This window comes from Protopterus annectens, chromosome 7.part0 (assembly GCF_019279795.1).
Source record: "Protopterus annectens isolate FY-2018-M chromosome 7.part0, PAN1.0, whole genome shotgun sequence".
In the NCBI taxonomy this organism is placed as follows: Eukaryota; Metazoa; Chordata; order Ceratodontiformes; family Protopteridae; genus Protopterus; species Protopterus annectens.
In genome coordinates this window covers 410,267,186-410,294,731 of record NC_056739.1, presented here as the reverse complement: position 1 = coordinate 410,294,731, position 27,546 = coordinate 410,267,186, and positions in this window count along the sequence as shown.

Here is a 27,546-nt window from a genome sequence, read left to right as displayed (position 1 = left end):
CATCTACTCAAAGGCGATCTCTACTTAATATACAAGGCCATGTCAAACCCAGAGCTGTTGGACATGCTACACTTAAAGAAATCCCAATCCCTCAGAGCCACACAATCCAGGGATCTAAACCTTGTCATCACAATAAACAAAACATGCTGGAGGTATAGGTTCCTGACCCAGAGACTCCCCAGACTCTGGAATAGATTGCCTCTTTGGCCCTCTTCAAAAGGAACCTTGACGATTGGATGGGAGAAAGGAAATTCACCCCGGGGATCATGTCAGTCACCCTGCTAGACAGGGTTCCAGGAAAGTAAATAGTGTGGGATGAAATAGCCAGGGAATTGTTATGGCTAGGCTTGTATAAGCCCTAGGGCTGATAGCCTAGTACCAACCTATGAATAGCAAAAACAATACAATCCATTATGAAATGGTCTGTTTGCTGAAAGAACTTCCCAATATGTTGCTTGTAAAGGCTACAAAGAGTTGATTGGACTCTCTGGATGACTTTGTCCTGTCCAGATAGAACCTCAGTTGCCTGTGGACATATAGCGAATGAAAGATACATTCTCCTGATTTTGTGAATGAGGAAAGAAGGAAGGGATATGTATGAACTGGCTTAAATAAAGCTCAAAAAGCACCTTGGGCATAAAAGAGGGATTAGTCCTGAGAGTAACTATGTACTGGTGAAAAACAAGAAAGGATTCAGTGGACATGAGGGACTGCAGTTTTGAGACCCACCTAATAGAGGTAATAGCCACCAGAAAGGCTGTTTTCCATGAATGGAATTGTATGTTAGCTTTAGGATGGTACAGTGAACTTTTCCAGCACAAAGATGAGGTCCAGAGGAGGCATGGGAGGTCTTCTAGATGGCCTAATGTGGATAATATCTTTAAGGAACTGTTTCATAAGAGGATGAGAGAAAAAAATGAGGCTGCATACGTAAGCTGGCAGAAATGGCTGAAAAGACAATCTTTATGGAAGAGTAGGGCAAACCAACCTTGAATAGGTGAGCAAGGTAGGTTAGGAATGGGGGATCCCTGATGACCACAGAATGATGCTCCTTTGTTGACACCAGAAAGAAAAGGGTCTATACTGAATGTTAAAACATTCAAACTTTCGAGTATCATATGTTCAAATGTTGTAATGGAGATCTCTCATACAACACAGAATGGGAAGATTTCCCTTTTCTGCACTGTAGTGGGATCTCGAAGTTGGTATAGTTAAAGAGTGGGGGGGTGCAGTTTCCCACATGGGGTGTGCATGGGGGCTTGTCCCCTTGCTTAAAACATTCAGGAAGGTGTTTTGTGTAGTTTTTTTTTTTTATTAGATAATTGAACTTTTGAATGTTCGATCATATGGTGTCAGTCATATGACAGTCAAACTGTTAAATGTTTGTTTATCTAATATAGACCCAAAGAAAACATTTTCCATTTTGACATATAGGATATTCTACTGCTTTGTTTTCTACCTTCCTTTAAGATAGCTAGCATGCCCTTGTCCAAATAAAGGTATTGAGGAGCAGACAGTATATTAGCCAAGCTGTCAGCCTCCAGGTGCCAAGATTAAGTTATATGATGGTATTACTGTAGTGAGTCAACAGATCTACTTTTGAGGATGCAACCATGTTTTTTCCTTGTTCAGGTTGTTAAGGAGAGAGAACCAATATTGCCTCAGCCAAAAGGGTGCTATTAGTATCACTCTTGGCCCTTGCACCCTGATTTTAAGAAGAACCTTGGGGATAAGAGGGACTGGAGGGAATGTATAAAGAAACATACCTGTCTATGGAGAGAAGGCATCCATCCTCCAGGTTGTGGGATGTTTGGTAACTGAGCAAAATGTTTCCAGCTGTTTGTATTGTCTTGAAGCAAAAAGGTCTATTTCTGGCACACCCGAACATGGGCTTAGTCTGAACACATCCCTGTGCAAACTCCAGTGATGGAGATTCACTTCTGACTTGCTGAGGTAGTTTGCTAATAATTTGTTTTCTCCTAGCAAGTAGTGGGCTAGAAGGTGCAGGTTTAAAGTCTGAGCTGTGTCTCACAGAGACAATGTTGGGTGACACAGCAGATAAGAGTAACTTCCTTCCTATTTGTTTATGTGCCACATTACTGGGATATTGTTTGTCTTTATAACTAAGGTCCCTGGTTTCCATAAATCTTTGAAAGCTAGAATACTCCTGAGTACAACCATAATCTTCTTTCAGTTTATGTGGCTTTTTAGAAAGCTTGCTTTCCATTTTCCCTGTATTTGAAGCCCATTGGAATAGGCCTCCATACTAGGTTTAAGGCACCTGTGACCTAGCTTTGTTTGGAGAAGGAATCTTGAATGGACCCCTAAATTCTAATTGCAGCAGAGATCTGCCACTTCAGTTCTCTTTTGAGACAGGGAATGAGTTGAATTTTTTGGTTATGGGATTGACTGTGTTGGTTCCATGCATTCTTGCGGTACCACTACATTTTTTTCATGGGCAGTCTAGATAGAAGAATCATTGGGATACATGGGGCCATGTATCCCAGTATTCTCAGGACCACTCTTGTTGAAATTACTGAAAGGGGAAGAGGAGAGTGGAGGTACAGGAAAGTGATGTTATCCTTTGGGGGAAGTTCTCTGTAGGTCTGTGTACATCAAAGCTCTTACAAAAACACATTTTCAAGATGAAGTGAAGTTGGACTTTTTCAGATTTAGGTTGAATCCTAGACTGGAGAAAATGCCCATAGTGAGACATAGGACAAAAAGAAGATCTTTCATAGAATCTGCTTGGATCAGGCAGTCATTTAGGAAGGGGTATATTTGGATGGCATCTGTCCTGGAAAAGGTGATTACTGTAGCCAGGCACATGGTGGATATTCTAGGTGTAGTAAATAAGCCAAGGGGCAGAGCAGAGAAATGATGATGATTTCCACCTGCTCTGAAATGGAGATGCTTTCTGTGAGATTTTGAGATGGATATATGTAGGTAATCATCTTCTAGATCTAAGGTGACCATGGATACCTAAGGAGATAACTTAGGTAGAGGCTGTTGGTGTACTAACATTTTAAACTTGGGAACAAGGCAGAACCTGTAGCACAACCTGAATAACTGGATGGGAAACAGAAAATACATCCCTGGGATTCCATCCGTGCCCCTGCTGGACATGGGGCTTTGGGTGCTGGCTTGTCTAAACATGGGCTAAACTCTTGGCTAGGCTTATAAGGGCCTCAGGGCCAATAGCCTAGTAACGTCCAATGATCTTATGAATCTGTAAAGATCCAGAATGGGTATCCAAATTCCCTGTTTTCTTGGGGCAAGGAAAAGCCTGAAGTAATACCACGTTCCCCTTTCTAGGGAGGGTACCCTTACTAAGGATCCTTGTTGCAGCAGCAGACCTAGTTGGGACACAGTCTCTTGAAAATGATTTGGTGGGACATATGGAATGTCTGCAGGCATTGGTCAATAAGCAAATAAAAGTTTGTAACCAGTTTGATAATATTTAGCACCCATTTGTCTTGGGAAATTTTGGTCTATTTGCAGTAAAAGAGGGAAATCCTTCCCTGTAGTTTTGTAGAAGGGATGGTGAAGTTAAAAGGTTGCGAAGGGGATGTTTGGGTCTTGAGTGTAAGGGACATGGATGGAACCTACTGAATCATGGTTGCCACCTACTGGACCCTTCGTGCCAGGGGTCTTTAGGCCAAGAGGTATTTTCTGGTTGCCATTTTTTGTTGCCTCAGTGGTCTATCCTTTCTGATCCTTCTCTCTCCATCTTTGTAGAGAAGGAGGAAATGACCAGACCATAGTGGGATAATTTCTGCTAAACCTCAGTGGTTCAAAATACAGAATGTCCTTTGCAGACTGCATAGACTTTAGCTTTTTCCTCCAGCTTTTTGAAAATAGCTACTGCCTTGGGTCCAAATAAAATGTCTTTGTCTAGAGGAGCATCCAGAATTTCAGACTTAACATAGTTTGTAAGGGATTGCTTCCATAACCAGGCATGGCTATGGATAACAGACCCTGAAACAGCCACCCTGCTTGATGCTTCCAAAGCATCAAAGCCACAATGTAAAGAATGCTTAGCAAATTGATAAACAGAGTTGCAGATATCCAAGAATTCTTTGGAGAAAGCCCCGTTTCCATCCCCTCCAATTTTTCCTTCAGATGGCCCAGAAGAGTTTCCTGGTACTTAAAACCATATGAAACTGGCAATTGACAGCTCTCCTACTTAGGGTGGCAGAAGTAAAGACCTGTCAAGGGTCCTCTTGTCTATCATTTGGCTCCTAGAAGTGCTGCCCTTGGCCTCCCATAGGACCCTGAGTCACCACTTTCAGATCAGCAGTAGAATTCCTAAACTGTGTTTGTGGGAATCCAGGACCCTGTAAAAATGGTCAGGCTTCCTAAGAGCAGGTGGATGGGAGACAGGTTGCAGGGAAGAGTCTAATACGATATCAAACCAATACTTTTGGTACTAGAGAAATAGCAAAAGTTTATGCTCAGGGAGCTTCAAAAAAAAATTCTTACCCTCTTCTTGGACTGAGGGCTGTCCAGAAGTTCCTACTTGAAATACAACCTCATTTTATGGAGTGTTTCACCAAAGGTGAAGTCCTTGGGTAATGAGGCTAAGGCAAATATATCATCAGATTCAGCATGTGAGACATTAGAAATTTGCTCTATATAAGCAACTCATCCTCATCTGAGTCAAAAGAATAAGAGGATTCATGGTGGGATGCCACTTTCATTTCCCAGAAACAGATCTTGTGATAGCAGGAAGTCTCATTGGACTGTTCTGTCTGGAAGCCACAATAAGAAGTAGGTTTGCAGTCAGTCTAAGTACATCCTGTTGGTAGGCCTGTTGAGGTTGAAAGCTAGGAGGACTAGGCTGAAGCAAGTCAGGAAGAATTCTTTTTTAATTGGCCTTAGGTTTGGGTCTGGGTGTGGCATTAGAGGTACTGGGGCAGGCCATGGGCAGGATCAGTCAACTGATAACCACTCTGAAGATTTTTGGGATTTCATCCCTCATATCTGAAGATCTATCATGGAAGGTGGAAGCTGGGGCCCACAGAGCAACCTCTGACCTAACCAACGATCCTTTGGCTTGTTCAGACAAGAAAGGCCAGAAAGTATATTGGACTCCACAGAGTACTCAACAGTGGTCTCTAACATGCCCTTGGTCTTTGGAAGCGACTGCAAAAGCATCTCCTTTTCTTTGACAATCACAAGTCTGGGAGGACTGGCTGATGGAGAAGTTGTGTTGTCTGCCACCCTCAAATTCTTCACATGCTTCTCCACAAACTTACAAGAGGGGATGAAGTCAAAAGGACAGGTGGATACAATAGTGAGAGAGGATCCCTAATGAAGTTTTTCCTTTTCTAAAAACTGAGCAAGCAATTTGGTCCTATGTCAAATAGTGCATTTGTTAAAATGAGCACAATTGGGACAGTTAGGTATATCATACTGCAAATCTAAGCAAAATAGAAAAGGGTATGTAAGTTCGAATGTGGAATCTGTATTCCGCAATCAAGACAAGTACTGGTTCTAGTAGTCATCTAATAGAAGCAGATGATAAAAAGTAATGAAAGTTTTCTAACAGGGCACTTTTCGAGGAACTCTGGTTTTCAGACTGACAGATATAGTCTATAGCCATGGCTGATTTGGCACTAAAGGAAAAAAAGTGTAAAATGGTACTGGCCAATGACCCTTATACCCAGATGTTCTGATATCAGGTTCATGGTGTCTGCCATTCCTGGAAGACTGCTTCAGATCTGTAGTATTTGGACTGACCAAGGGCTGACACAGCAAGAATAATCCACTGCAACAGTAAAACACTGAGAACATCCTTACATATTGTCTCCCCTCCTAAAGCCCACAAGTTCATGACCACTCTATTTCCAAAATGTATGAAAGGTGTCCAGGATTCTCTCCAAAATGGACATTTTCTGGCTAGGGCACCTTTGTCCACCCTGGGAAAGGGCACCAACAGACAGTACATTACATAATTATATTCTCATAAAGAAGCAAGCACCTCTATCACCTAAACAGGGACGATCTGTGAGACTCAATGTGGTGCATACCACTGACCACTTCCACAAAAATGTTCCTAGCTTTAATCACATTTTTCCTGAGTCCTGAGTACAAGGAGGATTCTCTTGTGATGGTCACATAGGGGAACAGGAGTTGCTCCTGAGGGAATCTAGTCCTTAAAGGGAGGAAATTCAGAGAAATGCAATCTCTGAATTCAGATCCCAGCACTACATATTGAAGCCTCAGGTACTTCCATACAGCTCAACCTGTTAGTGCAAGAATTCTGCACAAAGGCAAAAATAATGGTGGGACAAAGGTCTAAAATCAGAGAAAGATTTTATATATTACTTTTATAAACAGAGGACATTACTAGAATAACAGGTTTTGCATTAGCATGCATTTTCAATAGGACATGAAGTCTGAAACTCAAATGTCTGTGTCATTACTTAGTGACATGCGAGAAAACCATGATTTTTATGAGAAGCAGTCCAAAAATATATATGGCAAAAATTTGGACATTCTGTGAAATTATGGACAGTTGAAAGGTATAGGTACTTCCAGTGGTCCTTATTAGTTAACATCAATTTATTTTCTAAATACGAAAAGGGACAAACCTCCCCCCAAGCTCCTGCATACTGCATTCTCCAACCAGGTAATACTCTTTGATTGCTAAAGCTCTTTTATTATAGGTACCCCATATACTCTTAGTTATGGCTAAACTCACAAAACGGTGGCTACTCCTTGTACCCCCCCCCCCCCTTGCTAAAAGTAGCAACAAAGACTCAACACTGTGAAGGTCCTACATATGTTGAACCAATCTATTAGGTATTTGAAAATGGATTTACACCACCAGACCATAGGTTAAGGGGGATCTGCACCCAATATATTGACCCTAAGCTCAGCCTAGATATTGAGGTGAAACACAGTGAATGAAGTAGGATATTCCTTCCCAGTTAGGAATACACAAACCCAACTCTGAGGTAGGGGAATATCCAGAAATCCCCTTTCAAATGAACTGGCTCAGTGACTTCATCATTCTTTTCAGAAGGCTGTACTTGGGCCCCTGGAATAAAGCTGAAGACATAAAACAGCTGTGATGCCATAAACATTCCATCAGGGTAATCATATCTTTCTAGGAGAGGTCAAGTTGCCACAAAATAAACTCACTTGTTTATTTTTCAACTACCAATGGGTAAGGTTCGATCATCTTATATGGACTGGCATGCACTATTATGCCCAGGTACTTGATGTTGTCTACCAGACGAAGGATAGGCTAGGAAATTATAATTTAGGTGTAGCATCTGCCTTGAATAACAAGGGCTTCTTATCATTCAATCCAATAACTTAAAGCACTGGAAAGTGAGACAGATAACTGCATCTTGTGAAGGGTTTGAATAAGTGTAGAACAGTTGTTTGAAGTTATTCCCTGAAAATTAGATAAGGTCTAACATCCACCTAAAGATAGGCAGTATTGGTCAAAATGTCCCCTGGTGGATTCCATGACCTTTGCAGCAGCTATGTACAGGCACTTAAGTGACTGTATAAACTCTGCTGTACCTGACTGGATCAAAACCAGGTCTTCCCTTTAAAAAGCCACCATGGTGGACTTCAAGTATAAACCAATTATATAACAAGAGGAAGAAACTGTTGTCCAAAAACAAGAGGGATATCACTCTGCAGAGGAAAAGTTCCCACCAAAACCTAAAAAGGAAAATCAGAAATCCTGTAAATTCTTCTAAAGCAAGTTATGAAGCTAAAATCACTTCCCTAGCTAAGTATAATTGTAAGGCATTCTTTAACTATCTCTGAAGTCTAAAAGGGAATACCTAGCTATGTGCCAAAAAGGCTGTAGATGGGATCACTCATACTACACCAGAAGATATCACCAACCTACTAGTTGATAGATTTAGCACAAACATCACCCCCCCAGCTCCACCTGCCATATTCTAAAGCATACCTGACACCAGTCTTCTGCCTAAGTATCTCTACACTCACCAAGGCCAAAAACACAGCCTCAGTGGGCCCAGATAATATCCCAGGTTGTTTACTAAACAATCTAAAACAAGACCTAGAGGACCCATTTGGCATTCTCTTTAATCATATCTTCAGAACTGGCTATGTTCCTGCAGAATGGAGAACAGAAACAGCAATCCCCCTTCACAAAGGGGGGCCATCAACTGACCCTGGGAACTACAGACCCATAAGACTAACCAGCTTCATCTGCAAGGCTACGGAAAGAATTATCATGGACCTTATCAACAAGGATATAGGTGACCTCCACATGCTGGACTCAACCCAGTTTGGCTTTGTTAAGGATATATCATGCTTATTAAACCTATAAAAATAATAAATATAGGACATAGTTTTGAATTTATGGGCATTGAGCATGTTAAATTAGGCCCTAGAGGCGGTCCTCTGTCACTTTATTTAGAGACCAGGGAATTAGAGTGGCAAATTGGGGTGGATGCCTACTCTTACCCTGGCCTAAATGAGTCTTGTAATATTTCCTCAGTACTCAGATATAAAAGCTATCAGAGATAGTTTAATTATGTTCACACTTTTTAAATGTACACATTTACATATATACTTCTCATATAAATATTTTTTTATTCTGTTACTTAATACAATAAATATGTATGATATTTTAACACAATATTTATTGCCATCTGTTCTGAAACAGTTTTATTTTGTTAAGGATGGTTTTACCTGTTTTTAGAAGGATATGTGTTTTATTTGGTTTATTGAATACACTGCTCTGGAAGGAAATGACATCATGCCTGTACTATTTAAAATGTGTTGCATTCTTTTATGTTTCTGATGACTGCATAGCAGGTGTAAATAAGTATTTTGGCTTGAGAGCTGTTCATTGTGGTTTGATGCTTATTAAACCTGCTAGATTTCTTTGAGTATGTCACCAAAGCCATGGGCGAAAGTAAGACAGTGCACACAGCTTATCTTGTACTTGTCAAGTCTTTTGACCCAATTTCCCACTCTGGCATCACTGAGAAACTCTCACAGATAGGAAATAACCCTTATGTTACTAGATGGGTAGCTAATTGGCTCATTGACAGAACACAATCTGTCAAACTTGGTGGTCCATCTCCATCAGTAGGCCCATCACCAGTGGAGTACCACAGGGTTCTGTGCTGGGCCCCTTACTGTTTAGCATCTATTTCTCAGAAGTCCACGCCAATGTAGACAGCCTTTGGCTCACCAAGTTTGCTGATGATTGCAAACTACGAACAATCATTGAGTCCCCCGATGATATCAACATATTACAAGAAGGGCTAACACAAACAAATGATTGGTGCCAAAGCCATGGCCTAAAACTAAATGCAAAAAAAAATGCATTATTGTTCCATCTGGCAAAATGAAATTCCCTCCAAATTACAATATTGACAGCACCCTCTGAGTTCCAACCCAGTGGTACAAGACTTGGGAATACAGGTTTCTAGCAATCTGAACTTTGACCACCAAGTTTCCACAGTTTTAAGGAAAGCCTTCTATGTAGCACACCTCATAAGCAAGGGGATAGCATCCAGGTCAAGGGATGTTATATGACTCCACTGTATTGACTCTCATCAGACCACTAATAGAGTATAATACACCCTTTTGCATGTACCTCACCAGATACCTGCAGTAGCTGGAGAGACCTCAGAGGTTTCTCCCTAAGAAAATACAGGGACTCCAAATCATGACCTATGTGGACAAGCTGAATAGGGTTACCACCTGTCCCACTTTGTGAGAGACAGTCCCTCTGTGGGCAGCTGTGTCCTGCAAAAAAATTGTAAAAATCGCAAATGTCCTGAGATTTTAGGGCATAATTATTTCCTATATTATATGTAATAGTTACATAAAACAGTTATTCTGTATCTGAAGCACCTACATGTTATGAGAAACAGAATAAGCAAATAAAATGTTAAAAGAATAAGCTTTTATTTAGGGACAAAAGATTTGGGCATTTGAAAAGGTGGCAGCCCTAAAGCTGAATGCTCTGTCACTTTACTCTGTATCTTATTGGCTGCTGAGAGGTGACTTCTGACTGGCCTATAGGGCAATTTCCAATCCTGCCCTAAAGGAAATACTGTACATCCACAAGTCAAATGGCTCAAGAGTCACTCACTAGGGATCTCAACCTAACTTGTGACATTAACAGATCATGCTGGAGAGACAGATATGTCTCCCAGAGACTGCTGCTTCTCTGGAATAGACTCCCTATTCATGTAAAACAGAGCTCCTCACTGACCCTATTCAAACACAACCTAGATAATTGGATGGGAGGCCACAAATTTGCCCATGGGGTGGCACCCATGTCCAGAATAGACAGGGATAGCCAGTGTTGATCACAGACCCACTCTCTTCTTAAATTTGTTCTGTGAACTACCCAAAAAAGAACAAATGGGCATACTTGGGATTAACATGGCTAGGTTTCTAAAAGCTCTAGGGCTTCTAGCCTAGTAACCTACTATGAACCTATGAACATTTAAAAGAAAAGTGTTTTGGTTACCAGCCCATATGAGGCCTAACCTATCAAGACCTCAACTAAATTCTGCCTCCTCTTCAAAGGTTCAGTGACCAGGAAGAACAGAGCAGGGGACAGAGGTTAATAATTCTCAACTTCTTTGTTAAAGAATTAAGGACAAAGCCAAAAAATAAAGAGAAACAAAGGCCCACAATCAGGCACAAAGGCCCGCAATTAGACACAACCTGCTCTGAAATGGAGATGTGCTTGATGCTTCCAAAGCATCAAAGCCACAATGTAAAGAATGCTTAGCAAATTGATAAACAGAGTTGCAGATATCCAAGAATTCTTTGGAGAAAGCCCCATTTCCATCCCCTCCAATTTTTCCTTCAGATGGCCCAGAAGAGTTTCCTGGTACTTAAAACCATATGAAACTGGCAATTGACAGCTCTCCTACTTAGGGTGGCAGAAGTAAAGACCTGTCAAGGGTCCTCCTGTCTATCATTTGGCTCCTAGAAGTGCTGCCCTTGGCCTCCCATAGGACCCTGAGTCACCACTTTCAGATCAGCAGTAGAATTCCTAAACTGTGTTTGTGGGAATTCAGGACCCTGTAAAAATGGTCAGGCTTCCTAAGAGCAGGTGGATGAGAGACAGGTTGCAGGGAAGAGTCTAATATGATTTAAAACCAATACTTTTGGTACTAGAGAAATAGCAAAAGTTTATGCTCAGGGAGCTTCAAAAAAAATTCTTACCCTCTTCTTGGACTGAGGGCTGTCCAGAAGTTCCTACTTGAAATATGACCTCATTTTATGGAGTGTTTCACCAAAGGTGAAGTCCTTGGGTAATGAGGCTAAGGCAAATATATCATCAGAGTCAGCATGTGAGCCATTAGAAATTTGCTCTACATAAGCAACTCATCCTCATCCGAGTCAAAAGAATAAGAGGATTCATGGTGGGATGCCACTTTCTTTTCCCAGAAACAGATCTTGTGATAGCAGGAAGTCTCATTGGACTGTTCTGTCTGGAAGCCACAATAAGAAGTAGGTTTGCAGTCAGTCTAAGTACATCCTTTTTGTAGGCCTGTTGAGGTTAAAAGCTAGGAGGACTAGGCTGAAGCAAGTCAGGAAGAATTCTTTTTTAATTGGCCTTAGGTTTGGGTCTGGGTGTGGCATTAGAGGTACTGGGGCAGGCCATGGGCAGGATCAGTCAACTGATAACCACTCTGAAGATTTTTGGGATTTCATCCCTCATATCTGAAGACCTACCATAGAAGGTGGAAGCTGGGGCCCACAGAGCAACCTCTGACCCAACCAACGATCCTTTGGCTTGTTCAGACAAGAAAGTGCCAGAAAGTATATTGGACTCCACAGAGTACTCGACAGTGGTCTCCAACATGCCCTTGGTCTTTGGAAGCGACTGCAAAAGCATCTCCTTTTCTTTGACAATCACAAGTCTGGGAGGACTGGCTGATGGAGAAGTTGTGTTGTCTGCCACCCTCAAATGCTTCACATGCTTCTCCACACACTTACAAGAGGGGATGAAGTCAAAAGGACAGGTGGATACAATAGTGAGAGAGGATCCCTAATGAAGTTTTTCCTTTTCTAAAAACTGAGCAAGCAATTTGGTCCTATGTCAAATAGTGCATTTGTTAAAATGAGCACAATTGGGACAGTTAGGTATATCATACTGCAAATCTAAGCAAAACAGAAAAGGGTATGTAAGTCCGAATGTGGAATCTGTATTCCGCAATCAAGACAAGTACTGGTTCTAGTAGTCATCTAATAGAAGCAGATGATAAAAAGCAATGAAAGTTTTCTAACAGGGCACTTTTTGAGGAACTCTGGTTTTCAGACTGACAGATACAGTCTATAGCCGTGGCTGATATGGCACTAAAGGAAAAAAAGTGTAAAATGGCACTGGCCAATGACCCTTATACCCAGATGTTCTGATATCAGGTTCATGGTGTCTGCCATTCCTGGAAGACCGCTTCAGATCTGTAGTATTTGGACTGACCAAGGGATGACACAGCAAGAATAATCCACTGCAACAGTAAAACACTGAGAACATCCTTACATACTGTCTCCCCTCCTAAAGCCCACAAGTTCATGACCACTCTATTTCCAAAATGTATGAAAGGTGTCCAGGATTCTTTCCAAAATGGACATTTTCTGGCTAGGGCACCTTTGTCCACCCTGGGAAAGGGCACCAACAGACAGTACATTACATAATTATATTCTCATAAAGAAGCAAGCACCTTTATCACCTAAGCAGGGACGATCTGTGAGACTCAATGTGGTGCATACCACTGATCACTTCCACAAAAATGTTCCTAGCTTTAGTGGCATTTTTCTGGTTAAGTCCTGAGTACACGGAGGATTCTCTTGTGATGGTCACATAGGGGAACAGGAGTTGCTCCTGAGGGAATCTAGTCCTTAAAGGGAGGAAATTCAGAGAAATGCAATCTCTGAATTCAGATCCCAGCACTACATATTGAAGCCTCGGGTACTTCCATACAGCTCAACCTGTTAGTGCAAGAATTCTGCACAAAGGCAAAAATAATGGTGGGACAAAGGTCTAAAATCAGAGAAAGATTTTATATATTACTTTTATAAACAGAGGACATTACTAGAATAACAGGTTTTGCATTAGCATGCATTTTCAATAGGATATGAAGTCTGAAACTCAAATGTCTGTGTCATTACTTAGTGACATGCGAGAAAACCATGATTTTTATGAGAAGCAGTCCAAAAAATATATATGGCAAAAATTTGGACATTCTGTGAAATTATGGACAGTTGAAAGGTATAGGTACTTCCAGTGGTCCTTATTAGTTAACATCAATTTATTTTCTAAATACGAAAAGGGACAAACCTCCTCCCAAGCTCCTGCATACTGCATTCTCCAACCAGGTAATACTCTTTGATTGCTAAAGCTCTTTTATTATAGGTACCCCATATACTCTTAGTTATGGCTATGCTCACAAAACGGTGGCTACTCCTTGTACCCCCCCCTGCTAAAAGTAGCAACAAAGACTCAACACTGTGAAGGTCCTACATATGTTGAACCAATCTATTAGGTATTTGAAAATGGATTTACACCACCAGACCATAGGTTAAGGGGGATCTGCACCCAATATATTGACCCTAAGCTCAGCCTAGATATTGAGGTGAAACACAGTGAATGAAGTAGGATATTCCTTCCCAGTTAGGAATACACAAACCCAACTCTGAGGTAGGGGAATATCCAGAAATCCCCTTTCAAATGAACTGGCTCAGTGACTTCATCATTCTTTTCAGAAGGCTGTACTTGGGCCCCTGGAATAAATCTGAAGACATAAAACAGCTGTGATGCCATAAACATTCCATCAGGGTAATCGTATCTTTCTAGGAGAGGTCAAGTTGCCACAAAATAAACTCACTTGTTTATTTTTAAACTACCAATGGGTAAGGTTCAATCATCTTATATGGACTGGCATGCACTATTATGCCCAGGTACTTGATGTTGTCTACCAGACAAAGGATAGGCTAGGAAATTATAATTTAGGTGTAGCATCTGCCTTGAATAACAAGGGCTTCTTATCATTCAATCCAATAACTTAAAGCACTGGAAAGTGAGACAGATAACTGCATCTTGTGAAGGGTTTGAATAAGTGTAGAACAGTTGTTTGAAGTTATTCCCTGAAAATTAGATAAGGTCTAACATCCACCTAAAGATAGGCAGTATTGGTCAAAATGTCCCCTGGTGGATTCCATGACCTTTGCAGCAGCTATGTACAGGCACTTAAGTGACTGCATAAACTCTGCTGTACCTGACTGGATCAAAACCAGGTCTTCCCTTTAAAAAGCCACCATGGTGGACTTCAAGTATAAACCAATTATATAACAAGAGGAAGAAACTGTTGTCCAAAAACAAGAGGGATATCACTCTGCAGAGGAAAAGTTCCCACCAAAACCTAAAAAGGAAAATCAGAAATCCTGTAAAGTCTTCTAAAGCAAGTTATGAAGCTAAAATCACTTCCCTAGCTAAGTATAATTGTAAGGCATTCTTTAACTATCTCTGAAGTCTAAAAGGGAATACCTAGCTATGTGCCAAAAAGGCTGTAGATGGGATCACTCATACTACACCAGAAGATATCACCAACCTACTAGCTGACAGATTTAGCACAAACATCACCCCCCAGCTCCACCTGCCATATTCTAAAGCATACCTGACACCAGTCTTCTGCCTAAGTATCTCTACACTCACCAAGGCCAAAAACACAGCCTCAGTGGGCCCAGATAATATCCCAGGTTGTTTACTAAACAATCTAAAACAAGACCTAGAGGACCCATTTGGCATTCTCTTTAATCATATCTTCAGAACTGGCTATGTTCCTGCAGAATGGAGAACAGAAACAGCAATCCCCCTTCACAAAGGGGGGCCATCAACTGACCCTGGGAACTACAGACCCATAAGACTAACCAGCTTCATCTGCAAGGCTATGGAAAGAATTATCATGGACCTTATCAACAAGGATATAGGTGACCTCCACATGCTGGACTCAACCCAGTTTGGCTTTTTTAAGGATGTATCATGCTTATTAAACCTGCTAGATTTCTTTGAGTATGTCACCAAAGCCATGGGCGAAAGTAAGACAGTGCACACAGCTTATCTTGTACTTGTCAAGTCTTTTGACCCAATTTCCCACTCTGGCATCACTGAGAAACTCTCACAGATAGGAAATAACCCTTATGTTACTAGATGGGTAGCTAATTGGCTCATTGACAGAACACAATCTGTCAAACTTGGTGGTCCATCTCCATCAGTAGACCCATCACCAGTGGAGTACCACAGGGTTCTGTGCTGGGCCCCTTACTGTTTAGCATCTATTTCTCAGAAGTCCACGCCAATGTAGACAGCCTTTGGCTCACCAAGTTCGCTGATGATTGCAAACTACGAACAATCATTGAGTCCCCCGATGATATCAACATATTACAAGAAGGGCTAACACAAACAAATGATTGGTGCCAAAGCCATGGTCTAAAACTAAATGCAAAAAAAATGCATTATTGTTCCATCTGGCAAAATGAAATTCCCTCCAAATTACAATATTGACAGCACCCTCTGAGTTCCAACCCAATGGTACAAGACTTGGGAATACAGGTTGCTAGCAATCTGAACTTTGACCACCAAGTTTCCACAGTTTTAAGGAAAGCCTTCTATGTAGCACACCTCATAAGCAAGGGGATAGCATCCAGGTCAAGGGATGTTATATGACTCCACTGTATTGACTCTCATCAGACCACTAATAGAGTATAATACACCCTTTTGCATGTACCTCACCAGATACCTGCAGTAGCTGGAGAGACCTCAGAGGTTTCTCCCTAAGAAAATACAGGGACTCCAAATCATGACCTATGTGGACAAGCTGAATAGGGTTACCACCTGTCCCACTTTGTGAGGGACAGTCCCTCTGTGGGCAGCTGTGTCCTGCAAAAAAATTGTAAAAATCGCAAATGTCCTGAGATTTTAGGGCATAATTATTTTCTATATTATATGTAATAGTTACATAAAACAGTTATTCTGTATCTGAAGCACCTACATGTTATTAGAAACAGAATAAGCAAATAAAATGCTAAAAGAATAAGCTTTTATTTAGGGACAAAAGATTTGGGCATTTGAAAAGGTGGCAGCCCTAAAGCTGAATGCTCTGTCACTTTACTCTGTATCTTATTGGCTGCTGAGAGGTGACTTCTGACTGGCCTATAGGGCAATTTCCAATCCTGCCCTAAAGGAAATACTGTACATCCACAAGTCAAATGGCTCAAGAGTCACTCACTAGGGATCTCAACCTAACTTGTGACATTAACAGATCATGCTGGAGAGACAGATATGTCTCCCAGAGACTGCTGCTTCTCTGGAATAGACTCCCTATTCATGTAAAACAGAGCTCCTCACTGACCCCATTCAAACACAATCTAGATAACTGGATGGGAGGCCACAAATTTGCCCATGGGGTGGCACCCATGTCCAGAATAGACAGGGATAGCCAGTGTTGATCACAGACCCACTCTCTTCATAAATTTGTTCTGTGAACTACCCAAAAAAGAACAAATGGGCATACTTGGGATTAACATGGCTAGGTTTCTAAAAGCTCTAGGGCTTCTAGCCTAGTAACCTACTATGAACCTATGAACATTAAAAAGAAAAGTGTTTTGGTTACCAGCCCATATGAGGCCTAACCTATCAAGACCTCAACTAAATTCTGCCTCCTATTCAAAGGTTCAGTGACCAGGAAGAACAGAGCAGGGGACAGAGGTTAATAATTCTCAACTTCTTTGTTAAAGAATTAAGGAAAAAGCCAAAAAATAAAGAGAAACAAAGGCCCACAATCAGGCACAAAGGCCCGCAATCAGACACAATTGTTAAATTACTTTAATTCACTTAGAAAGTTAATACTACAGATTTTGCATCAGTATTATTTTCTAAAGAATAAGAAATATGAAACTTGGTCAGTGTTTGCTGACTGACTTCTTGTTCTCAGTGACTTATCTGGAAATCAAAGATTTTACAAGGGGCATGGCAAAACTATAAGGTAAAATCATAGATATTTTACAAAATCAAGGACAGCTAACAGCTATATGTGCATCCCTTTGTAGTCTAAAAGGTTAGGACAGATTAGTATTAGTCAAAACTCTGACAAAGTGGGATACGTGCTACACAACTGAGTTTTGAAACTCTCTTTGAAACCTCAAGTACTTAAACACCAGCCACAAGAACTACCATCTAATTGTGTCAAAGGCTTTTTAAAAATCTATGACAATGACTGCTTCTAGCTCAGAGACATTCTGCATGCCTTGAAAATTATATCCCAATGTTTGCATATGGTCAGCCCTTGACTGTGAACACAACCCGAATGGGGCATGATAAGATCCAGTAGAATCTTCTTAATTCTTTGATGGAAGCTTGGCATATTGTTTTAATATCTGCATTAAGCAAGGGAGATCAGGCAGTAATTCTGAATATAATGAGGATCTTCATCTGGTTTGGGTAATACTTTATTGATAGACACACAGAAGGAGTGATTAATGGTATTATTAGCTTGCATGGAATATTGGATATCATTTCTACTAAGGACTTTGCAGAAGCAGGAGAAACACGTAATAGACCTCTGTACCTTCCCTGATGAGGATTTTCTAAATGACCCAGCAACATCTTTCCTATTATTTGGCTTAGCCAAAGCCTGCTCCCTGGGTTTTCAACAGGATGGGAAGACTATCCTTAACCCAAGGACCTCATAAACATCTTTTTCTAGCTTCATTGTATAGGCATTCCATCTCTATTGACCTCCTCAAATAAGTTTCTGAAAAAAATATTTATTTGGGAGGGAATGATTACATGCTTGAAAGGATTGCCTGGTTTATTCTCTCCAATAACTTATTGGATTCCTCTCTGATTGGCTCTTAACACCTAGAGCCTACCTGGCTTGTTCCCCATGGCACAAGACTGGGTGGCCATGCTCTCCATAAATGGCAGGTTCACAACTTCTCTAACAATCCTTGCTGAGTGTGAATCCATCTATATTTATTGAGCACTTCCTCATATCTGAAGCATGTGGCATTGCACAGCCAAAGGATAGGGGGAACATGTACCTCCAATACCTTCTGTGCCTTAAACATATTCCTGAGCAGCATAACATTTGCTTTCCATCACAGTTTTGCTGTCAAAGCGTACATAACTCACTCCATACTGAAACGGGTAGGGAATTTAGTCGATTCACCTTTAAGAAACCATTAAGTTGCTTTAGAGTATAATTCACAAAAGTCTCGTAACTAGCTTATCTAGCATCCTAGGTGCTCCCCTAGACTGATGCCCTTTCAACCCACAGCAGGGGACAAAAAAACTCTTCTGTAAGAAGGTGTGCTATAGCTGTAACTGCAGCAGCCTGTAAGAAGTTGTGCTACAGCTGTAACCAAAGTAGTCTGTAAGAAGGTGTATTACAGCTGTACCTACAGCAGCCTGTAAGAAGGTGTGCTTCAGCTGTAACTAGAGAAGCTTGTATGAAGGTGTGCTACAGCTGTAACTACAGTAGCCTGTAAGAAGGTGTGCTTTAGCTGTAACCAAAGCAGTCTGTAAGAACATGTATTACAGCTGTAATTACAGCAGCCTGTAAGAAGGTGTATTACAGCTGTAACTACAGCAGCCTGTAATAAGGTGTGCTTCAGCTGTAACTACAGTAGCCTGTAAGAAGGGGTGCTTCAGCTGTAACTACAGTAGCCTGCAAGAAGGGGTGCTTCAGCTGTAACTACAGTAGCCTGTAAGAAGGTGTGCTTCAGCTGTAACTAGAGAAGCTTGTAAGAAGGTGTGCTTCAGCTGTAACAATAACAGCACCTTGCTACAGTTACTAGCACCTTCACCAGAAAATGAAAATACAGTATTGGCATTCAATTATGAAACCCCAATATCCTCATGGTGTCATAAATTAATAATGCTACTGTGCTTCTGCTTGTTTTCTACCTGTAGATCATACCTCTTAACAGCGTGTGCTCAGAGCAGCTTCCGTTCACCTAGCCCTATCTGTTGTATACATGCATTTAACATGCCAGGGTCACTTGCAAAATTATCACAAAATGATCAGTGAAGTGGGCTATTATATCTGACCTTCACAACCCTTGCATGGAGTCCTTGGACATGAACTAGTAATTTAGTCAACTCTCTGACTGGCTTTCTGGAGAAATAAAGGTGTAGTGGCACTCATCCAGGTACAAAAAGTGCCATAAATCTATTAGCACCCATGCCCTAACAGACTCTTTCAGGATCTTGTACACTATGACATCCTTCTGCCTCTTACAGAGTCTAATACCATGTTTTGGTTCACTGCTATGTCAAAGCCTCCGTAAACTGTAAAGACATTCTTGAAAAGATGTGGGGATGCAATATTATTGCTATACACATTCCCTATAACAAAGTTACCATACCATACTCATTTGAAAAATAAATTTGTCCAAATCCTTCTTCCATCTTCTACCTTGGCAGACTCAAAAAGATGGTAACCCAGACAGTGCCGCCCCAGAATGACCACTCCTGCTTCAGTCCTAATGCACAAGATATGGAAAAAATCTACTGCTCCAAAACTTTGAAGCAGCCTAACATGCTTCGACAGTTTGGATTTTTGAAAACAAGGAATATAAAGTTTTAACTTATTCATCCAATTATTTAAAACTTTAAGCTTAATTTGGGGAATTAATATGCCGAACACTGACTAAAACTAATGTGTATTAACAAAAGAATGATGTAAAAGCCATATTAGAATGCCTGAATAATGGGATCCTAGACCCCTGTAAGATAAAAATGAATGAGTAACATAATGGAAGAGTGCTGACATCCCACTACTCTAATGAACCCCCCACAAAAAGTCATCAAGCGTACTAAATACACAGAACAATGTTTTATCTCCTCCCCCCACAGGACCAAAGCAATTAAAAAACATTTTGTCCTACAAGTCACTTCCCTGCCTTCTTTATCTCTTTTGTCATTTAATATTCTTGCCTTTTGACTGATCTATAATTTTTCAGTCTTTTCAGCACAATATCCATGGTAAGGGCAGACTGACCAGAGTCATCTTGAACTGACAACTATGACCTTCTATCCTGTTCCCTGATCATGACTTAAAGTCACTTCACTGTTCATTTGGGGGAAAATTATTATGCAAGGACAGTCTTCATGGAAGAGATGGATGTCTACAGCATGCTTTACACACCCTTCTATGTGTGTGCTGCTTTGTGGGGGTGGTGGCATATCTGGAAATGAAATGTCGTTGCTGCAACATTTTATTGGATGAGCAGCTTTACTGTGCTATTTAAAACAATATTTTTTTTACTAACTGCCATGTTTTACCTTCATGTTGTCTATAGAGTAACTGGCTGCTGATTACAGCAGGGTCTTTTCATGTAAAATATCTGGAGAAGTGAGTGGATAATTCCTCTTGTGTTATTAATACATTTGCAGAGTCCATGTAATACATGGTCAGCCCATATTGAAAACATGATGAGTAGAGTAATGCAAAGGCCCACCTCTTCTTCAGTATGTTCAGACCAAAGTCCTGACACAGCCAGACCTGATGCCCCGGTAAAAGACATAACTTCATCTTCTTAGCTACTTGCAGTGCAGTCTTTCTCTACTCAGCTGAGAAACTTAAATGATTATCTGCTTCGGTGGTGTTCCTTTCAGACTGGGGTGAAGGCAGGGGTGAGCTCTCTGTATAGTGATGGGATTCAATGGAAACAGGCTTAGTGCTCTGGGCAACTGCCTGTCCTGAAATACTGAGAGGTTCCCCTTTTCTTCTACCTCAGGCAAGACAGTCAAATAGAAGTTAAACATCTACTAATTTTTTAAGGTCACTCTTATCCCATAGTCTTGCAACTTTTTAATCCATTGTCTCCAGTAACTTCTTGTGATCTGTAACCTGCCGAGACTGCAATGCCACCACTTTCTCCAAAGCCTAGACTTTGTGTACTCTTCTCTACTCCTTATTTATGTTGGTCCTATTCTGGTTTTAGTCTTCCATAATCTCTCTTTGTACCATAGAAATAGAGTTTTTATAATTGTTAAGTGTAAAAACTAACAAGCTGTAATATCAAAATTTGTATGCTACGAATTGTTAGTTTGTGGTTCTAGACTTTGTTATTGTTACATGTGGAGCATTTCTCCCTGGGCCTCCACTGAAATGGATCTATATCCCAATCAGACTTTCCCAGTAAACAAATGTAAAATAAATAAACAGACAAATAAATAAACAAATAAATAAATAAAACATGCAGAATCATCAAGCACCATAGTCTCCAGTGCAACAAGTATGTCCATCTTTTCCATCAGGTCTGGCAAACAGGCTTAGGAAGGCATATCCCCCTCAACTGTCTGATCAGACACAATTCAGTGGACCTTCATTTATGTTATTCACAAAAAAAAAAGTGCCAGTCAGTCCCCAAACTTGCATGTAAAATGACACAGGGAGACAGTAAGTTACTAGGTTGTCAGTGTTAACTACTAAACTTCATAGTGGAGAGTAAAGTAAGGAAAAGTTTACCAATGTTTCAAGAACATACACAGATTCGACCTTACCACATATTCTCTAAACCAAAAGCTGACTTATGCCTTGTTATGCCTCAAAGATGCCTTTAGGAACCTCAGCCTGCAGCATTACATTATTTTACTGTTTATTGCTGCAGGGTAAGGACCACCAGAATATTCAGCTTTAAATAATCCAAGCTACTCTTTCACCTAATCTGTCTAGCTCATTATGGTATAAGTCCCTTACACCTTACTGAACAATACGGTTATCACAATGTGAGAATATTGATACACAGCACTGTCTAAGGCAAATTAACATCCTTTTGTGTTATATAGCAAAAACTTTAGATTTATGAATAACCGAATAACATAGTTACACAGCCTGTTGCACAATGTAGTTTTACAATACATAGCATTGGGTATTGGCATTTTCTCCTCTGCAATCCCTGTCCCATTTTTTCCATACAGTTCCAAGCCACTGGTAGTTAAGTGAGGTTCCACTATACCTCTGGGTTCTTTGCAATGTCTGGAACCCCCAATACTATGCTGTACTCCTACTAATAAATGTCTCCACTGAGTTTCTTTACTTTTAGTTTCAGTGATGTTATAGAGAACAGCTGGTATTTATAAGAGTTGCATAATCTGTTAGCTTTATTAATTGCACTAGGATAACTAGACTGTATATAAAATAACCTGACTACCTAGCACTGAGGTTCTGTAAAATAAATGTTATTTATTAGGGTTACTAAAATCCATGATATTCAAAGAACTCATATCTCCCATGAACAAGCCTCAAGGTACTATCCAAGGCTGAGAACACTGCTTCTATGGGTCCAGATAACATACCAGGCTGCTTACTGGCCAGCCAAGCACAGGAACTTCCAGACCCCCTGCTGAGGTTATTCAATGTCAACCTCCATAAAGGCAGATGCTGGATGAATGGAAGAAAGCAACTATCATCTCTTTCACAAATATGCAGGATCAATGGACCCAGGAAATTACAGACCCATAAGCTTTACCAGCCTGCCTGTAAGACTATGGAAAGGATCCTTAAGAAATTAATAAATAAGGACATAAGTAACCTACAAACTCTCAACCCAAGCAAGTCTGGATTTTCAATGGCAAATCCTACCTACTTAATGTGTTTGACTTCTTGAAGAAGGTTACTGAAGCAATAGATGAGGTCAGATCACTACTCACTGCATATCTAGATCTCACAAAGGTATTCAGCACTATCCAACAGTTGGATAACATAGTTAAACTATTCTAGTAAAATTTTAATCCTTATAGCAAATTGTATCAGAAAAAAACCCTGGAAATTAGAGTGAGGTGTTCTAGCTCTTTCAAAAGACTTGTCACTAGTGGTGTACCCCAGCGTTTAGTCCTTGGTCCAGTTCTCTCTGGCATTTACTTTTTGATGGTCACAGGTACTGATAAGGATTTATGGCTTACCAAAACTGTATATGACTGTAAACTTGGTGCCATTATAAACTCCCCGGAGGGCATCACGGTCCTCAACAGAGCTTTTCCCAAACAAATAGCCAGTGGCAAAAGCATTGACTAAAACTGAATGACAAGAAATATATAATAGTATCCTTCTGCAAGCAACTATTACATTGACAACACACCCCTGAAAACAGCTCCAGTAGTTAGAGACGTAGTAATTTATGTAGACAATTAACTGTCCTTCAATCATCTTTTATCTAATATTATAAGAAAGTGCTTTTTCATTACATAGCTTGATACTAAGGGTGTACTGTCCAGGTCTAGGGATCAGAAGCATTCAATTAGCACCCTGGGGCAGTACTATAAACCAGCAACCCCATCCCCTCAGCTCTTCAAGTGAAGAGAAAAAAAAAAGTGATCAGTTTATTAACAGATCTATGCACCCCCATTTCTTCTACTGGCACACCACCCAGGTGACCAGATGCATGACATGTCCCCCACACCCTCCGGCCCCAGCCATTCAGATCCTGTTTATGCGTCCTGCCTCCAACCCTCCTTTAACATAGTTTATTAAAACAAGATTAGCATTTCTTTTTTTAAACTGTATCAAACTAGTTGCTACAAATGTAGAAAACATACAGTTTATACCCTGCCTGCACAGAGTGCAACAGCACTCATGCTTTAGTTTAAAAATAAAAATATTCCTTTTTTAAACTGCAGCAAACTGCTTACTTCAATATATAGCAAACATTTACTACAGTTTATACCCTGCCTGCATGGAGTGCTACAGCACTTGGGTTTCAGTTAAAAAAAAAAAAACAGCCAGATTCAATAAAGCAAACATGGTCCCTTTCAACCATGTGCACATTGCACCTCAGCCCCCACACAGTAGCGTACTGTTTTGGATTTAGTAAGCATCTCTATATGGTGTGTAGAGCCATGCACAGCCATGCAAATAAGGTAAACACCATGGGATGCAACTTACAGCATAATCAGCTGAATTGCATGCTAATCATCCAATCCAAGATGTAGGAGCTATTCAACAACTGTAAACCAACTGTGCAGACTCAGTGCTGGTTTTTCATGTGAATTTCAAAACCTATTGCAATACAGCCAAGGAAAAGAGTCTACAGAGAAACAATGTTAGGGTCTATTGTTGCTTTATTTATTTGTATGTATAACAGGCTGAAGACTATGCTGCTGCTGCTAATAGACCAAGACCAAGAAGGAGAAGAGCTTTTATAACCTAGGTAACATCACAGTCTACATGATGTGGAAACTGCAGAGCACTACAGGGTGGATAGAGACACACTACAGGAACTCTGCAACCTCTGTCTTTCTTAACTCAGAGCCAGGGTAAACCAAGGGGAACCTATCCCAGTGGAGACAAAGGTATGTGTAAGACTTAGAATTTTAGCTACAGGTATCTTTCAGAGACCAACAGGGGACATGCTAGGGGCATCACAGACATCAGCATCCAGGATCCTCCATCACTTCCTGAATGTTATGCTCCAACATGCTAGTGGCCACATATATTTTCCCTGTACTCCTGAGGATAGGGACAGAAATATGTAGGAGGTCTACTCTGTAGTAGACCACCCTGAAGTACTGGGTGCCATAAATTGCACATATGTAGACATTAGGGCACCACCTGGGGAGCAGTGAAGGCTCTACATTAATAGAAAGGGCTTCCACTCTGTTAACTGCCAAGTCATGTGTAATGTCAGGGGAATTATCTTGAATGTGTGCCCAGGCAACCCAGGCATTTACCACAACTCACATATCTGGGACACCTCCCAACTGTATCAGATGTTCACTTGGGGGAATATCTGACAGTGTCATTTACTGGGGGGATGCATGTTATGCACTATGGAACCATGGCTAATGACACCTATCAGAAATGCACACACACACACACACACACACACTCACACACCTGCCGAAGAACACCATAATGAGGCACATGCTCACACCAGAAATATCATAGAGCATGTGTTTGGGCTGCTGAAGTCACGATTCCAATGCCTAGATACATCTGCGGGAGGCCTGCAGTACAATCCATAGACATGTACTGAAATATTCACAGTATGTGCCATACTAGACATCATCCAGAGAAAACAGCTTCAGTGGGGTCAACAATGGGAAGGAGCACACATTCCACCAAAATACTGCACTGTACTGTGTGTAGACTGGTAGAGAAGGGTGAAGGCTGCCAGACTAGCCAGATAGAATTGTGCAGATAATTCTGTCATTTGTAAATATGAATGTAAACTACAGGCTTGTTGTCTTAAATGTAAAGAAATGCTGTTACAAAAATGTGTTAACAGTGCTCTCTACTGACCCAGTAAAGGCATGTGGTGACCCTTTCATGTAGACAGTGGTGCCAAAAAGTCTAGATGAAGAAATTCTTTCTGTTGTTTTAACCAAGAGTTAAATTGCTAGATTTAAACATGCAAATGTATTTTTATTGCTCTGTTCCTGACCAGCTGCAAGATAACAAAAGGGAGATGTTAAGAATGTAAATGTAGTTAATCTGTCAGCCTTGGAACATCAGCAAAGTGTAAATGATGATGTAATGTTTATCAGAACTGCAATAGCAATTTAAACAGAGAGAATCAGAAGGCATTACGCATTTTGTCTGACTATCCAACTCAGTACTGCCTGTTGTCTTATATAAGTTATCTTAGACTTGTGTTTTCTTTTAGATTAACTAGGAACTATAAAGTTTAGACTTTGTTTTTCTGTGATGTCAGAACTGTACTACTGATTTATTTTAAGTATTTCTGTGTGATCTTTGAACTCTTGACTAGCTCTGTGTAGTAGAAAGTATTGTCTTGTGGTTTTAATTATTTATTATTAAATATTTTAAAACCTTTTAACTGTGGCTGATTTGTGTAGAGATAAGTTAAGCTCTAGAGTACATTGCATATTTATAGAGTTTATTGTACAAAGCCACTCTAATAAGCTTGACTGATTAGTCACACTTACCAATTGGATAATAATATTGCACAGTAAAAAATGGACACCCTTTTAAGGGCCTTTGGGTAGCTGATAATATTAGCTGGGTGGTGGCAGCTGGTACTACTATATAGTCTGGGTAAAAGGGGCACAGTTGGAGAACCTGTGCCAGCCTTCCCCAGAAGTGTCTGTGTGGTTGTATAACCTCTTATCTCAAAGTGTGTGTGTGTGTGTGTGTGTGTGTGTGTGTGTGTGTGTGTGTGTGTGTGTGTGTGTGTGTGTGTGTGTCAGCTACTTGGGCAGGGACATGAAGCACTGGTTGGACAGAGAGGGTGCTGGAGATTTTAGCTTGCCCATCTAGGCTGAGATCTGGACCCTATAGCTGTGGCAGTAGGGAGTCTTATTGCGGATCTGGGGAGCAAGGGAGCAACCAGCCCCGGACTGACTGTGATCTCTGTGTGCTCTTAAGGGAAATTGCACTTTATTGTGTGTATTTGTTATCCTTTCCTCCTATATGAGATGCCCTCTCTGGTGTTAGTGGTGAGGATTGAGGCTCCTTGATTGCTGGGCCAGGGCATGGGTGTCACATACTGTACTTCATATTATACTGTATTGTTCACACATTCGCTATTATCTCATTTCATCGGTTGTATTCTTGTTTGGCTTGCATGCTTAAAATCTAACATCTGTATATCTAGTATTATCTATTTTATTGTATCACCTATTCTGTAATGTATTGGTTTGTACTATCACTGCTTGATTTCTGTATTTTGATTCTGTAGCTTTATCGTGTTGCTTGTTTTTGGAGCTTTTCTCCCCGGGCCTCTACTGAAAACGGGCTCATCCTGGCCCAGTAGATGACCCAGTAAACTAATGCAAAAAAGTAAAATAAATAAATAAATGGTAAGGTTACCACAGCCACACACAGGTGAGGAGTCAGAGGGGGAAGCAGCAGCTGCTGTGGGTATAGGCAGACATAGGCATGCTCAATATGCCCTCACATTGGCTGAGACACATAGCACACTCACTTACCACCTAAGGGCCTAAAACCTTCTTCCTATGCACATACATATACTAACATTGATGTCAGACAACTCTCACAACCTTTACCTCCCCATGTACTGGCTGTGTACTGCTCGCATCAGACAGAGTCAGTTCTGAACTAAAGCTGTTGCAGCTGCTGCATTTGCAAGGTATGTGTTGAACTTGTTGTTACTTAATAGTGTAAGCAAGTAAAAGGTATGATATTTGTACAGAAATTACCTTAACATGTATTTGACTTGTATGTGTCCATTATTACGTAGTAGGCCTCAGGCATCAAAGATTCCCAGTCATACCTCAAAAAGTACAGATGGTCACTGCATAGTCTCAATTTATCACCATACGTTTGTGCTGGAAAATCATTAAAGAAAGAAGGTAGAAAGTAATGATACACATTGCAGTTTCAAACTTTACAACCCTCACAAGATTATTAATAATAAAAATGGAAGTATTTTGATGCTACCAACAGTCTAACCTTCTAAGACCAATATAAGTCAAAGACACAATTATCAATTCAACATCACAAATGCAGCTACACCAAACACTAAGTCAGCTATTCACCTTGAGCATCAGACAAAATGGTTATGTATCCCTGAATCCAAAAGTTA